This window comes from Canis lupus, chromosome 6 (assembly GCF_048164855.1).
Source record: "Canis lupus baileyi chromosome 6, mCanLup2.hap1, whole genome shotgun sequence".
Lineage (NCBI taxonomy): Eukaryota > Metazoa > Chordata > Mammalia > Carnivora > Canidae > Canis > Canis lupus.
In genome coordinates this window covers 6,348,400-6,363,247 of record NC_132843.1, presented here as the reverse complement: position 1 = coordinate 6,363,247, position 14,848 = coordinate 6,348,400, and the positions used below count along the sequence as shown (strand labels likewise).

Genomic DNA, 14,848 nt, shown 5'->3' with positions numbered 1-14,848 from the left:
TACTTGAATGGATCATCTGGAGAGAGAGAGCAAGCGGCCAGGGAGACAGAAGGAAGAGCATGAGGCAGCCCGGTAGCACATGGTGTTCCCAGAGCATGGGGGGGGCGGGGGGGGGAGCGGAGAGACCAGGGGCTCTGGTGCATAATTCCTCCAGAGAAGTGAGAAAGTCTATACATACTTTTTGTCTTATCTAGGATTAGGGTTTTTGCCGGATGGGTTCCACATAAAGTAAAAAGAGTGAAGAAGTTTGTTCTGTGAAAGCCCAGCTGGTCAGAGGGCAAGTAAAGCGAGGAGGGCTTATGGCTGGGAGAAGCAGAGAGGACCCCGCCCCCTGCAAGGAGGCAGGGTGGGGGGCTAACGCCCCCTCATGGTGGGGGAAATGAGCAAGGAGACTTCCAGAGAAGAGGTCATGCTCAGAGGGTGGTCCTGCTGATTTGGTGATGTGCAATATTTTTGAATGACTACCATTTCCCAGGTCCTGTAGTTGACAATAAGGTAAACAATCCCAGTGACTGTGTAATGGGGAAGACATGTCAACAGGCAGGGGCGCAGTGGTGGAGGGAGGTGGGGGACAGGTTTACCCCAAAGCCATGAAACTTCAGCTTCAGAGCCCCTTACTGGCAGGGTCATGGTAGGTCCCTGGGAGGAGCCGTAACAATTTTGTTTGTTATTTTGCAACTCTGTGTAGGTTTCAGGGTTCACAAAACTTTGACACCCACCCCCTGCTGGGCCCCTCCCAAAGCCTTGGAGGCGGCTATGCAGATAAGGAACCCCGACTTTGCAGCCTCCTTCACTCCAAGTAACTATATCCCTCCATACCATCCAACTATAATAAAATAAATGAATATGGCTTAGAGTCAAGAAGGCAGCTTTTAGGTTCAATTAGAATAAAGTTAGAATTCTGACATCTGCCTCTTGCTAGTTAGAATATTACCTATCTGGCTGAGTTTGGGCCTTCACATGTGTGTGCGGATAGACCTTAAGGCAGCCACCATGGCCTCTGCGAGTTACCCCCGTCCCACAGAATAAGCCAAAGGTGGTGGCATGCCATCCCATGACTGTTCTGTTACATAAGACTCCACCTTGTTAGATTTGCTCCAGAGGCTTGCTCTCCTTGAAGGATTTAAAGCAGCAAGCTACCATCAGATCTATGTCCACGAGGAAGTGAATCCTTCCAGTACTCTGCGTGAGCTTGGAAGCCGACCCTTCTCATTTTGAGCCTCCAGATGAGAAATTAGCCCTGGTCAAGACCCTGACTGCTATTTTGCTGAGGACCCAACTAAGTTGTGCCAGGACTCCTGATCCACAGAAACTGAGACGATAAACGTGGGTTATTTTAAGCTGCTAAATTTATGCCAATTCGTTATGCAGCATAAAAAGCTAGTACAAGGTGTAGACATAAGGATAATAGCATTTGCTGTGCTGGGTTGATGTGAGGATAACACAAGTTATATGAGCGTGGCCAACATAATTCCAGGCACGAGTGGACACTTCCCCTTCTGTCTTTCCAAGGAATCTTACAGCCCTTATGAAGTGACTTGTTCCAACTCAGAAATCAGGAAAGCATGGGAATCGTGTTTCATGTGGATCCAAGATGTTGCTTTGTGGAGAATGAAAGGAAAGGGAGCACTAGATAAGACGGGATAGCAAAGCAAAGGTGAAGACTCATAAAAGCGAACGATGCCAAGTAAGATCATGTGGTCTGAGTGCAGAATTGCGACAAAGAGTTTGGGACTAGGTCATGGGGCCCTTTGAACATTAAGTTAAGGAAATGTTCATATTTTAAATTAATCACATGCACATTTTTCCCCCAAAATGAATTTGAAACTAAGATTTAGTCAGATTTAAATTCCAACCTAGCAATTGTAGAGTACATTATCATAAAAATTTAAACCTTATGCTTTTTACTCAGTTAAAATTGATATTTAAATGATGACAAGAAAGCAAAAGAAACACTTTCTCACATGTCTGTCCATCGTGAGCCTGTGCAAGTGCGGCCACTGTGAAAGTGTTTCTCATTCACCCAGGTGCCCAACTCTGAAATGATTACTGACCTTGCATGAAGATCTGCTGCCTGCCCATGAACCAGCACAGCAGGATAGTAGGGCAGGCCCTTCCTGGGAGTCTGATGGGAACCTCGCTGAGAACTTCAAAGCAGTCTGGAAGCTTCCATCTAGACTTCCTTCCCTTCCTCCTTCCCTCACTGTGCCCAGTCTTGCCTTGTGATCTGGCCGCTCCTCCATTCCCCCCCCAACCCCCTCCCCATTTCCTCTCATAGACTTTCCCCCAACAAGTTTTTTGCACAATCTTCTCGTGGCATCTGATGCTGAGAGGACCCAGAATAACACAAGTGAGGGCAAGCAGGAATGGTCTGAGAAAACAGGCAATTTGATGGGGATGCAGGACCAGGCTCCCCACCTCCCAGTAGGTGAAGAGCTTGTCCTTCTGGTTGGCAGATGGGGCATTCCTGGTGGAAGGTATTGGCTCAGTTGCTCCAGATCTCACAAGTGGTGACCTGGAGAATATCCTGGTGGAGGAGAATGTTATGACAGGTGCCTTGATGTAGGCATTTAAAAATACAGATGGCATATGTCTGCAGAAACAGCAGCAGGGGCGGGTGCCACCACTGTTTTGATGTCCGGCAGAAGAAGAATGGGCAACTGAGGGCTGTTAACATAGGGTCTCTGTGAGAGCTTACAAAGGGGCCTTTATCTCCTGCAGAAGAATGACAGACATGGCCCACATGCAGGCTGAAGACCTCATTGTGAGGGTCCTGGAGCTCCAGGAAGGTTGCTGTGCTCAGCCAAGGCAGGCCTGTTAGGCAAAGGCCAGGGCCCTGGTGGGGAAACCTGGGATCTTGAAATGTGGGACAGAAACATCTAGAATGATGGCCTGAAGATGTGTATCTGACAGTGGCCCCCAGACCATCTGGGCCCAAGAGGCGACCCACCCTTCCCCAGTGAGGCCCAGTACTTCTGCTGTGCTGGCAAATTCTGCCGAGGCCCCCTCCACAAAACACAACAGGAACCCCCTGAAGGGCTGCCCTACCTCTTCTCCTGGATTCAGGATGTATATTAACTGAAAAGAAGATGGAGAAGTGGGGAATGAGAGTGAGAACTGCCCCTGCATTAAACAGCCCAGGCAGCAAGCAACAAGGTCTTTGTACTTACTTGCTCTATGCAATCCTTGCTCCTGGCAGATAAAACTGTGACCCAATTAAAGTAGTTTGCTTATCAAACTAACAGCTTGCTCCCCAAGATTTAGTTCAAGACCCCTGCGTCCTATGCTCACCAATTCAAAGCTATAATGCCTTGAACAGTCCAATCTGATGCCATTCATTGCTTGCAAGACACGCCTTCAAGTCACTCAGTCCAGGCCCTAACAACCTCCCTTTGCCTCTTCCTAATTTCTCTATGTCAGGGCCTGCGAAAACTAACAATGTCATATTCTCCCATCCTGCTATAGATCTAATACCATCCACTTTGCTTGATCAACAAGTGCTTCTGCTGGTCTCTTTGGGAAGACCACTGTCAACACAAAACAGACATGGCTACTAGTAATAGAGAATAAATGCAACACATTCAACATTTCTCACTTTGGTGCTGGCCTGCTTTCTTTCTTTTTCTTTTCTTTTTTTTTTTTTAAACTTTATTCACCTGTGATGTGTCAGCTGAATCGGTTTTAACCACCCCTTCTCTCAACAGAGAGAATGTAGGTTAAGAAACGAACCAGGAGGGCATCTGGATGGTTCAGGGGTTGAGCATCTGCCTTTGGCTCAGGTTGTGATCCTGGGGTCCTGGGATTGAGTGCCATATCCGGTTCCCCACAGGGAGCCTGCTTTTCCCTCTGCCTCTGTCTCTGTCTCTCTCATGAATAAATAAATAAAATCTTTAAAAAAAAAAAAAACAAATCAGAAAATGAATCAGTGAGCTCACTTCATATTGGACATTCAAGAAAATAGTCATTGCCTCACCTGAGGGAGGGAATAACAACTGTCCTCAATGACTTTATTACTCCTATAAGAGTTCCTTGAGGACCCTACTCTCTTTATTTTTCTTAGAAAGTCATATGCTTTGTCTGCATTTACTCAGTTGAGTAAGAATTCTCTCGCTTAGTTAATGACTAACTTTTGGCTGGCCTCTCCAGGTTCTGAAGTAGTTGCCAAGTCTGTAATGGACGCGCTGAAGATATGAAGCACAGTAGCTAGTGCACCTGGGCTGTTTGGGCCTTTAGAGGAAAGATCGAATTTTGATAGGACTGTCCCTTTTAATGAATTTAGACTTTGGCCTCTTAAAAAGGTCTTCATTGTCCACCTTGGTCATTTGAGAACCATTGTGATTACTCCAGCAACTGGAGGAGGTAAACCCATCAGGAGATGTATGTATTTGTTGCTGTTATTCATGATCATATTTTTAAATGTATTTTCACGGGTTTAAAATATATATTCATAATATAACAAATGTTAAAAGAAACAGGCATAACTTTTCACACAGACTGCTTATGTCTCAAATACAAATTCTGCACAAATTCTATTCCCTGAGCAACAGATCCTCCCTTAAAAAGTTGAGTGCAAATCAAGGGTTCACAGATTTGGTTCTTTTCCCATTGGTTTCCACTATAATTTCTTGTCTCATCATCGTTTCTAATAAGAAACACGTCCTGAGCAGTTACAATGCATTATTCCCTGACTCTTCCAGTGAATTTGGGATCTAGTTACCTGGTCATAGCTCAGCATGCAGAGGGTGGTGATTATAGTTCCAAAGAATGTGTGATCAAGGCCAAATGAGAAGGAGGTCAGTAAGGGTCGTGACAATGGTTACTAACCTAGTTTTGAATACCAGCCTCAATCCCTGCTGACCCAAGATTTTCTGCCAAGTAGTTTATCTGTAAATAAATTCTTAAATACAGTCAGAGTGTTCCTATTCTTAAAGCATTATTTTGATTGTATTACTCCCCTGGTCAAAACATTTCCACTGCCTACTGATAAAAGACCAAAGTCCGCAGGCTTCAGTGGGTTTTCTAAAATCAGATCCCTTTTCATTCTTCTAGGTTTATTTTCTACCATTCGCTTCCACAATCCAGAGGTGTCAACCAAGCTGATCTAGTCAATACTCCCTGCATATCCCTGGCATTTTTCTGCCACCCACCCTTGCTTATCTGTTTCTTCATTTCAGGATCCCAGAGGTTCAGCCAGGTGTAACGTTTAGGAGGAACCAAGCAGAAGTGAGGTGACCATAGGGAAGGGGATGGGTTCTGCACCTTGGTGAGATTGGGGTGATGAACATGAAAAGGCATCACCTTTGAGACCTCTTTGCTTGTCTCATCCTTCTGCCTCCTTACTCTTTCTGCTAACATCTTTGTACCATAATTTTAACAGTGATCATTTAAATATGCCTTTTAAGTGTGCTCCTCTCATTTTGCAGTCCCCAACACCACATAGCTGGGGTCAGTCTGCTGTTTGTGTGCCCACTGCTAGCTCCCTTCTGGCATCCCAGCTCTTCCCCTCCCCTGCCACCAGATCTCTGTGGGCTTTCTTTGTGACCAGTAATCCGGTCCTTCACACACACACACACACACACACACACACACACAGTAATTCTATAGGTATTCAGATCCCTCCTCATCTGCTTTTTGAGGGATGGAATTCTGTCTCCTAGACATCTCTGTGTGCACACCTCCTAGCAGAGGGCTTTGCCTATAGTACATTGCATTGAATCCATCAAAGAAAAGTGACAAAAGAGCAAAATAGTTTCGCAATCCAAAGAATACGTTTGTAATGAGAATCATCATTCACAGTTGTCCCCCGTATGTGTCAGACTCTGTTGAAGCAGAGCCACGTGTATGCAACATCAATGTGCGTTCCTGTCTGCTCACACTCTCTCTTAATTCTTGCCTAAAGATGGAAGAAGGCAAGCATCTCCCATCTTGCCCATCTCATCTAGGGAGCTGTAGAAGTGGTCTGTGTAGTTCATGCAATAGGTTGTTTGGTCTACAAGGTGCCGGACAGTTGCTTTGACTCGGTTTTTTAATTATCGTATTGACTTGAGCAAGCAACAATCTGGCGTCTCAAAACAGCCTGAATTGACCAAATAACGAGTCATAGAAAAGCAAAGGAACTTCACATAGATGTGAGGTTTTTCTCTGAGAGGAAGGTGTCCAAGGTTTCAAGGCAAAAGCTCTCATGTGTAGTTATAGAAAAATTCTTATCCTTATTTTAAACCTGAAGTTCTTGGACCTTCATGAAAAGACTTCTTTGTCGAGCCTTGTCTTTGAAAAGGCAGCTGCTAGCAGGTCACCTTCTTGTGACTCCTTTGCCCTCAAAACGATGTGTTAGTAGGCCACATAATGATGATCAAATCTTCCCAAAGAACAGGCCATGACAACATTAAATGGTTTATTTGTTTCCTGCACCTGTTTTTGTTCCTTTCCAAATCTCTGGAGAACCAAAGGCAGCCTTTCTGCTGCTCTGAGAAATTATTGTGTCTAGAATATTTGATCACACACTAGAACAGGTGCCAAATGGAAAATAATATGCCAGGTGTCCATCCAGGCAGCAGGAAGTTGGCCAGAACGTCGTATCTCCTAATTTAAAAGACCGAAAACCTCACATTGATCCTGAACTGGTCTTCTCAGTGATCCCACTGTTCACAGATCCTAGAATCCCAGAGGGCTGAATCGATTTAGAAGTCCCACAGTTCATTATACTTATTTTTCAGGTTGAGATTCAGAGAGTCTGAGACTCAGACAGGTTAAATGATATCCCCATCAATTAACTGCTAACTAGTGGTAGATCCAGTTCTAGAAGGAACCCAAGTGAACCCAGATGCCCTACCTGCAAATTAACAAGGAAAACTGACCCCTATTCATTTTTTTAAGTAGGCACTACACCCAATGCAGGGCTTGAACTCACATTTTTGACAGTAGTCCATCCCGGAACTATTAAAATAACACTTTAAGCCTACTTGGCCATCTTTAAGAGGGTTAATTATATGAGCAGTCTTCCATGAGCAGTTGTATTTTTTTCCACTGCATCTGTAAGCAAGCAACTTGGAGCTCAGTGCACCTTTTGCCACAGGAAAAGTATCAACAACATAAGGCAGATCTCTGAACTGGTCCATTTGACTATAAAATCAGAGAAATCTGGTCCTTCCAGGCCTGACCTGAGTGCTGTGTGGACACCAGGAGGTTAGCACTGCAGGAGTGAGGGAGAGGCCAGTGACCAGAGGTCAGTAGCATCAGAGAAAGAGTGTGGAGTTTTCAATCCCTCCTCTGGCCATTGCCAGCCCTTTGAACAAACTCCTTATTATCTTTGAACCTTAGTTGCTCTCTTATAGTGGAGCTAACGACTAACCCATGGGGCTCTTGGGAAGATAGAACGAGCTGAATGTGAACCTCCCAGCTCTGTGCTGGCCCTGAACAAGTACTCAACAAACCATTCTCCCTGACCTCCCCACCATCCGAGGTGCGGTCATCCCCAAAGGTCTAAACACCACCTCTTCCCCTGGATTACTGTGTTTCTTTCCCCAAGCCCAATTTCAATAGTCATGCCCCAAGACCTTCACCCCAATTAGCCTTGCTATCCCTGACCCTCAGTCAAATCTCTTTCCCCAAGTTCAGTGAGGCCTTAGGAAGGAAAAATATTTGATTGAAAGAGTTCGTACTCAAAAGCCATCAGTTTCAGAATCCTCTGGGCAGTGGGTATATTTTTGAACAAAGCTGCTCAATAACCAAAGCGAATCTCAAATCCATTGACTATCAGGCCTGATAACAAAATCAAAAGAAATTCTGAGACCGTATTAAGAGGAGCCATGATGACTGGCAGATCCAGCCCTGCCTCAAAGCCTACTATAAGTCATCAGCCAGGGTATTCTTGCTTTTCACATCTTCTAACATTCCTGTGAACGCGACCCCTTCTACTCAATCTCGGTTGCCAGGGCCCAGGAGTGCGGCTGTGGCAGAGATAGTGAGAGGGTACTTGATTGCTAAGTCCTTGATGGTAGGGACCATTTGTAATTTCTGCATTTGCTTGTCGGATGCTGCCTGGACCTGCCCTTCCTCTGGGCAATCCTTTTCTCCATCTTCCAGGAAAGAGAGATTCCAAATGACATAGTCATTTAAGTGTGGGTGGTCAAAGTCTCCAAACTCACCTTTGCCATCCTGAGATACAGCTGTTTCAAGGCATATGGACCTCCCGATTTTGAGGGCAAGTGTACTTTATATGTGCCTATATCCTCCACGGGACCTAGAATTGCACTCAGTACAGGCTCATTAGATGAATAAATAAGTGAGTGAATGAATGAAATTCGAAAATCTGATAGACATTACTAGTGCTCTATTTCCAAGTCTTCTTTCCCCCAGGCACAGGAGAAACTACAGGTCAAACCTCCCTGCCATCGAATGGGGCCATGTGACTGCAAGTGGAAGTGACATGTGTCACTTCTGATCTGAAGTGCAGATGGGAGCTCTCCATGCAGGATCTCTCTCCTAGGCCACCAGCCACATTACAGATGGCAAAGCCTCTGTTAGCCTGAGTCCCTGAGTCACTATGTGGAACAGATCACTCCTCCATAGCTGCTGACCTGTGCTGACCTATGCTGGACATACAACATGAACAAGAAATATACCTCTGTCAGAGGATTTTCTTTCTGCAGCATAACCTAGCCCATCCTGACTAACACAGCCAATGACCACTTAAAGGTAAAGGCAAAGAGGTTTGCATATTTTGTCAAATTCGTAAATGCTCCTGAGGATATTTTCCTGTCCAAAGTCTGCTTGTTGTATGGCATCAGTCTTAGCAGCGAGGCAGGGCTTAAAGGTTAAAAGCCACTTGAGGACAGCTACTTAATCTGCAGTTTCAGTGGAACTAGAGCAGAGAGGCATGATGCCCTTCAGTAACAGTGAGTCCATTCCCCTGGTGCCCTGCAGGGCAGAACAAAGCAGATTACCAGGGGAATATGCAAGACACAGTGTGAAAACAGTTTCATGCATCAAACTCACATCCTTGGAAACATATTCCCGATTGATCTGTGCATAAATGTTTAAAATGCACTTTATTCATTTTTAGGTTTTGAAATGAGGAGTTGACATTTGCAAGAATGAGCACCATATGTGCCTTGTCAAGTCTGCGGCAGGCTCAGTGGTGCAAACCCAGCTCCCCCACATGGCGTCATCCACTTAGCAACCTCCTGGGATACCTTGTTTTTCATCTATGGGCAGCATTTGGCCAAAGGCTACAGGCATTAGGGACAGGGACAGGAAGAGTCCACTTTCTGGCAGTGTCTCCAAATTTACCTCACCAAAAATTCCTATTGTTCTTGGTTCCTGTGTTGGCAGTGAGTTTCACTAGGATGGGTACCATATGTTCTAGCATTTCTAAAACCATCTCAGTTTTGAATATATCCCTTGTCTCTGTAATCCATCAAGATGCCCCAGAAATTTCAATATTTTAGTATACAAACTACATCTATCAGACAACTTCTTGCACTAGGATGAAATACAAAAATTAATTTTGAGGGCCTGTGCCTCAGTTTCTGGTTGAAATTCATTCACTTCACCTTCATATACCAGCAAACTATATGAGCTTGAGGTTTATTCTTGCCAGGCCTGGGGAGTCCTAGCCAAAAAGAGATCATATCATACCAAATCGCCTTAGTCTATAGTGGTCATTTCAGAACAAGATCTCACTGGGTCACTTAGTGGCATCAGTCTGCTTTGCTGACTTAGCATCTTCCAGGGGTTTTGTGAGTTGACCATTTCAACCGTGGAAATGTCACTTTGCCTCTGAGAAGTTTGGTCAGAAATGTTTGTCTCCTCTCTGTTTCCAACAACTGACCAGTCAGGTTTGGTTTTTCAGGTTGATTAGTCCATCTACCTCATCTCCTCTGCTCTTGGCTGCAGAAAGTCCATGGTGGGGCCCACAGCAGGATCTAAACTGCATACTGGAGGTCAACCACTCCATCACTACCATTCAGGGTTCTAGCCTAAGTGTCTGAAACACTGTTAGGACACATCCTTTGGTTGCAAGCTCAAGCCCTGTTTAAAAAAACAGATGCCTCCAGGAGGCCTGTGCATTAAATTATGGACTATTAAGTCCTTGGCAAGAGCATGTCAGGGACTCCTTTCCAAATGGCATCTGCAGGGAGGGAGGCCTGGAAAGAATGCAGATGGGCCAGGTTCAAGTGTTCTAAGAAGAGTGTAGCAGAAGGACAGACTCTAAGGGGTGCAGAGGGTGGACCCAAGTGGAGAGGATGTGACCATGAAATGCAAAGGAGGAAGGGGATTGATTTTCATTATCCTTTATTCTATGCCAGGCACTACATGAAATACTTTCTGTGTGTTCAATCCCTCAGTGACCCTAAGCAATAAAGCATATACTACTCACTTCACAGTTGTGGAAACCACCAGTCAAGGTGGGTGATGATTTCCTCGATCACACAGCTAGGATGTGACAAAGCCATGATCTGAACCCACTATCTTTCTGAAGCATTTACTCTCCCATTCTCTAACTTGGCCTGGGCTTCAACACCAATTATTATTTTTTTTTTAAATTTTTATTTATTTATGATAGTCACAGAGAGAGAAAGAGAGAGGCAGAGACATAGGCAGAGGGAGAAGCAGGCTCCATGCACCGGAAGCCCGATGTGGGATTCGATCCCGGGTCTCCAGGATCGCGCCCTGGGCCAAAAGCAGGCGCCAAACCGCTGCGCCACCCAGGGATCCCAACACCAATTATTTTAAACTAAACATTTATTTTTTATAGTTTCAGAGGCTAAGAAAGTTCAGGATTAAAGTGTCTACAGAGTTGATGTCTGGCAAGGGCCCTCTTCCTGGTTGGCAGATGAAAGCCAATTCTAAAAGCAACATAATAACCCCTTGACCAAAGGGGTTGGTCAGATTCTGATGGTAGACTTTAAAAATTAGGAGCTAGGGGAACACCTGGGTGGCTCAGTGGTTGAGTGTCTGCCTTTGGCTCAGGGCATGATCCCGGTCTAGGATTGAGTCCCACGTTGGGCTCCCTGCAAGAAGCCAGTTTCTCCCTCTGCCTATGTTTCTGACTGTCTCTGTGTGTCTCTCATGAATAAATAAATAAAATCTTTTAAAAAAAATTAGGAACTAGGAAGGCAGTTTGGCAATTTTCCAAGAAATTAACATAGTCTATTATATGATCCAGGGATCCCTGGGTGGCGCAGCGGTTTAGCGCCTGCCTTTGGCCCGGGGCGTGATCCTGGAGACCCGGGATCGAATCCCACGTCGGGCTCCCGGTGCATGGAGCCTGCTTCTCCCTCTGCCTATGTCTCTGCTTCTCTCTCTCTCTGTGTGACTATCATAAAAAAAAAAAAAAAAAAAAAATTATATGATCCAGCAAGTATACCACCAGGTATAGATACCTAAAGGAATTAAAAGCAAGGACTTGAGCAGATGTTTGAGGACACCAATGTTCATAGCAGGATTATTCACAATAGCTGGGAAAGTAGAAACAACCCGCAGGCCCATTAAACAATGAATGGATAAACAAAATTGTTACATCCATACAATGGAATATTATTCAGCCTTAAAAAAACAAAAAGGAAATCTGACACATGGTATAACATAAGTGAACCTTGAAGCTGTTATGCTAAGTGAATAAGCCAGTCAAAAAAAGGACAAATATTATATACTTCCACTTATTTGAGGTATTCTGAGTGTTAAATACATAGAGGCAGACAGTACAATGGTGGTTGTTGGGGGCCACGGGGAAGAGGAAATGTAGAGCTTTTCAATGGATACCGAATTTCTGTTTGGGATGATGAAAAAGTTCTGTAGATGGCTGGTGGGACTGGTTGCATACCATTATGAATGTTCTCAGTTCCACTGAGCTGTACACTTAAGGATGATTAAAATGGAAAATTCTGTGGTATATATATTTTACCACACTTAAAAAAAAAACTCACAAGGACAGGATTTTAGACTTTGACCTTAAATATCTTCTTTTATTCATGAGCACAGAGCATTTTCCCCACATCATGCCATTCTGCTATATGGTCATGAGGTAGGCAATGTCAGCTGGTAGAAGAAGTCAGACTGACAAGATAAATATAAAGTTTCCGATGGTGAATCAACTGGTCCTACCAACTAATTTTGCAGAAGGGGAAACCGAGAACTGAAATAACTTACCTGAGCCCACACAACAAGAAAAGTCAGCCTTCATTGGTCTCGGACACCTAAAGCCTTAGCTGCCCAGACCAGCTTTCTCCTCTAGAGCAAACTTAAGAAATGCAGAGAATGAAATGGATGGATTGGTGTGCTCATAAGCATGCTTACTTGTCTAAAAGTAAAAGCATGGAAATTACATAAACATGAGCTCCAAGTACAATTAAATTATTTAAAGCATTTTATTTTGCCAAAAGATTGCCAAACCAAATGCTTATTTCTTCCCACAATTACTGCACATTGACTTTTTTCATCCCTGTGTATGCACAAGAAATGTGCCCATGTCCTCACTAGTAACTGTCAAAGCAAACTCCTGCTGAACAGGGAGGGAAAAGATCCAATGGAAATAAAACCCATTTCACTTTGCATGCATCAAATATTTCTTGAGCACCTATTTTCTGCCAGAGACTGTTATCTCAGGGAATATAGCAAGAACAAGCCATGCTCAGTCCCTGCCTTCACAAAGTCCTGGCCTCCGGCAAGTAGGTGGAATGAACATCCAGGTGAATGCTTGGAGAGCTGCAGGAAATGACAGCCCAGTGTGGTAAAGGCTCTGAGGGGAAGTTTGGATAGCTAAGAAGTAGGTGGGATGGTCTATCAGGGTTCAGAGAAGCAGAATCACTAAAAGATAGATAAAAACACAAGTGGGGCTATGTGTGTCCCCTCTAAATTTATACATTGAAACCTAACCCCAGTGTGACAGTGTCAGGAGAGGGGGCTTTGGGAGGTGGATAGCATCATAAGATGGAGCCCTCACTAATGGAACTCATGCCCTTATAAAAGAGAGCCCAGAGAGCTGCCTCTCTTGTCCACCCTGTGAGGACACAGTGAGAAGTTGGACATCAATGATGAAGAGGGTCCTCAGCAGACACCAAGTCTGACAGAACCATGAGAATAAATTTCTGTTGTTTATAAGTCACCCAGCCTGTGGCATTTTGTTATAGCAGCCTGATCTGTCTAAAATAAGTAGGTAGGTAGTAAATAGATGAGTAGATGATAGATAGATAGATAGATAGATAGATAGATAGATAGATAGATAGATGATAGATGATAGATTTGTCACAGGGACTGGCCTCATGCAATTGTGGGAGCTCGCTAAGGCATCTTCCAACAGGCTATTGTGAAGACAGATGATAGATAGAAAGATGGACATAAAATAGGGGAGATAAAGAAGTCCTCTTGTCACCTCTGTCTTTGGTGTGGGTGTCAGGCACAAGCCAACCCCCTTTGTCATGGAGGAAAACGTACATCTGGCCCAGGAGTGGGAGAAGCTAAAAGGGACCCTGGAAGGGAGATCAACTCAGGGCCCGCCCTGCCTCCCACCAGTGAGATGAGCCAGCAGGTGCAAGATTATGTGTGTCAGCTCCAGAAGGGCTGCTGCCTCATCTCCACCCTTCTCACCTCCTACAAGAATCTCTGGTGGCTCATCGTGACTGGACACTTACAGGGAAGGGAGTTCTGGAAGACACTGCAGATTTTAAAGCCACCACGTATGACAACCTACCCCGGACTTGGGGCTGGGAGAAGTTTCCAGGAGGAAGTGACATCGAAGCTAAGACCCAAAAGATGACAGAAAGTGGCTACACAGAGTGAGGGGAGAGTTCCACAAGTGTCAGAACCACAGTAAGAAATAGATGTTGGCCTAGAAAATTAGCATTTTTAAATGGAAACGGGAACCAAAAGGAGAAAAATGTGCTCCCCAAAGGATGAACTTGCTCAAAATCAAGAATATGGCATATTTGGCTAGTATCTATAATAGTGAACGGAAGCTAATAAAATGGTGGAGAAGCGACTTCCCCAACCTGTGGGGTGATTCACAACTTCCTCCACTCCCCGGCCCTGTCCATCCTCACTACTCCCTTAGAGCTCCTTTCTTTCTTTCTTTTTTGTTTTGTTTTGTTTTTATTGAAGTTCCTTTCACCAACATTTAGCATAACACCCAGTGCTCATCCCATCAAGTGCCCTCCTCAGTGCCCATCACCCAGTCACCCCATCCCCCACCTACCTCCCCTTCCACTACCCCTTGTTTGTTTCCCAGAGTTAGGAGTCTCTCATAGTTTGTCTCCTTCTCTAATTTTTCCCACTCAGTTCCCCTCCTTTCCCCTATAATCCCTTTCACTATTTCTTCTATTCCCCATATGAGTGAAACCATGTGATGATTGTCCTTCTCAGACTGACCTACTTCACTCAGCATCATACCCTCCAGTTCTATCCACATCGAAGCAAATGGTGGGTATTCGTCCTTTCTGATAGCCTTCCAGCTCCTTTCTGATCCTCCTCGTTGCCAAGGCGATCGCAGCGTGGGATTCCAATCACATAGATAACCTTCGCTTATTTCTTACCCAGGAGATCAGTCACGGGATAGAAATCCCACAGCGTGGAGTCAGTTTCCCACATCACGTTGGTACAGGATTACCAAAATGCCAGTGTGTAAGAGCCTCTGAATCCTCTCTATCTGTACTGTCTGAGCCAGGCATCCCACCCCCAGCGAAGATACACCAAGCCTGAGACCCTGGGGCAGAATCTAACTGACTTTCAAACCTAATACGTCCTCCAGATTCAATTCAATCCATTTCCTTAAGGGAAACCCAACGTGCTGGGAGAAAGGCAGGCTTCCTGTCTTTCCAATCCAGCACAGCACTTTTGGAAAGATGATCAT

At 44.8% G+C, this 14,848-nt stretch overlaps 1 long non-coding RNA gene across 1 annotated transcript in view; it reads right to left on the bottom strand.

Annotated features, from left to right (window-relative positions):
- Window positions 1–14,467, bottom strand: part of LOC140634632 (uncharacterized) — a 45,791-nt gene extending 31,324 nt beyond the window's left edge. Inside the window, exon 1 of the long non-coding RNA XR_012032038.1 lies at window positions 14,368–14,467. This is a non-coding gene — a long non-coding RNA (uncharacterized lncRNA). The remainder of the gene's footprint in view (window positions 1–14,367) is intronic.
- Between the last annotated feature and the right edge of the window lie 381 nt (window positions 14,468–14,848).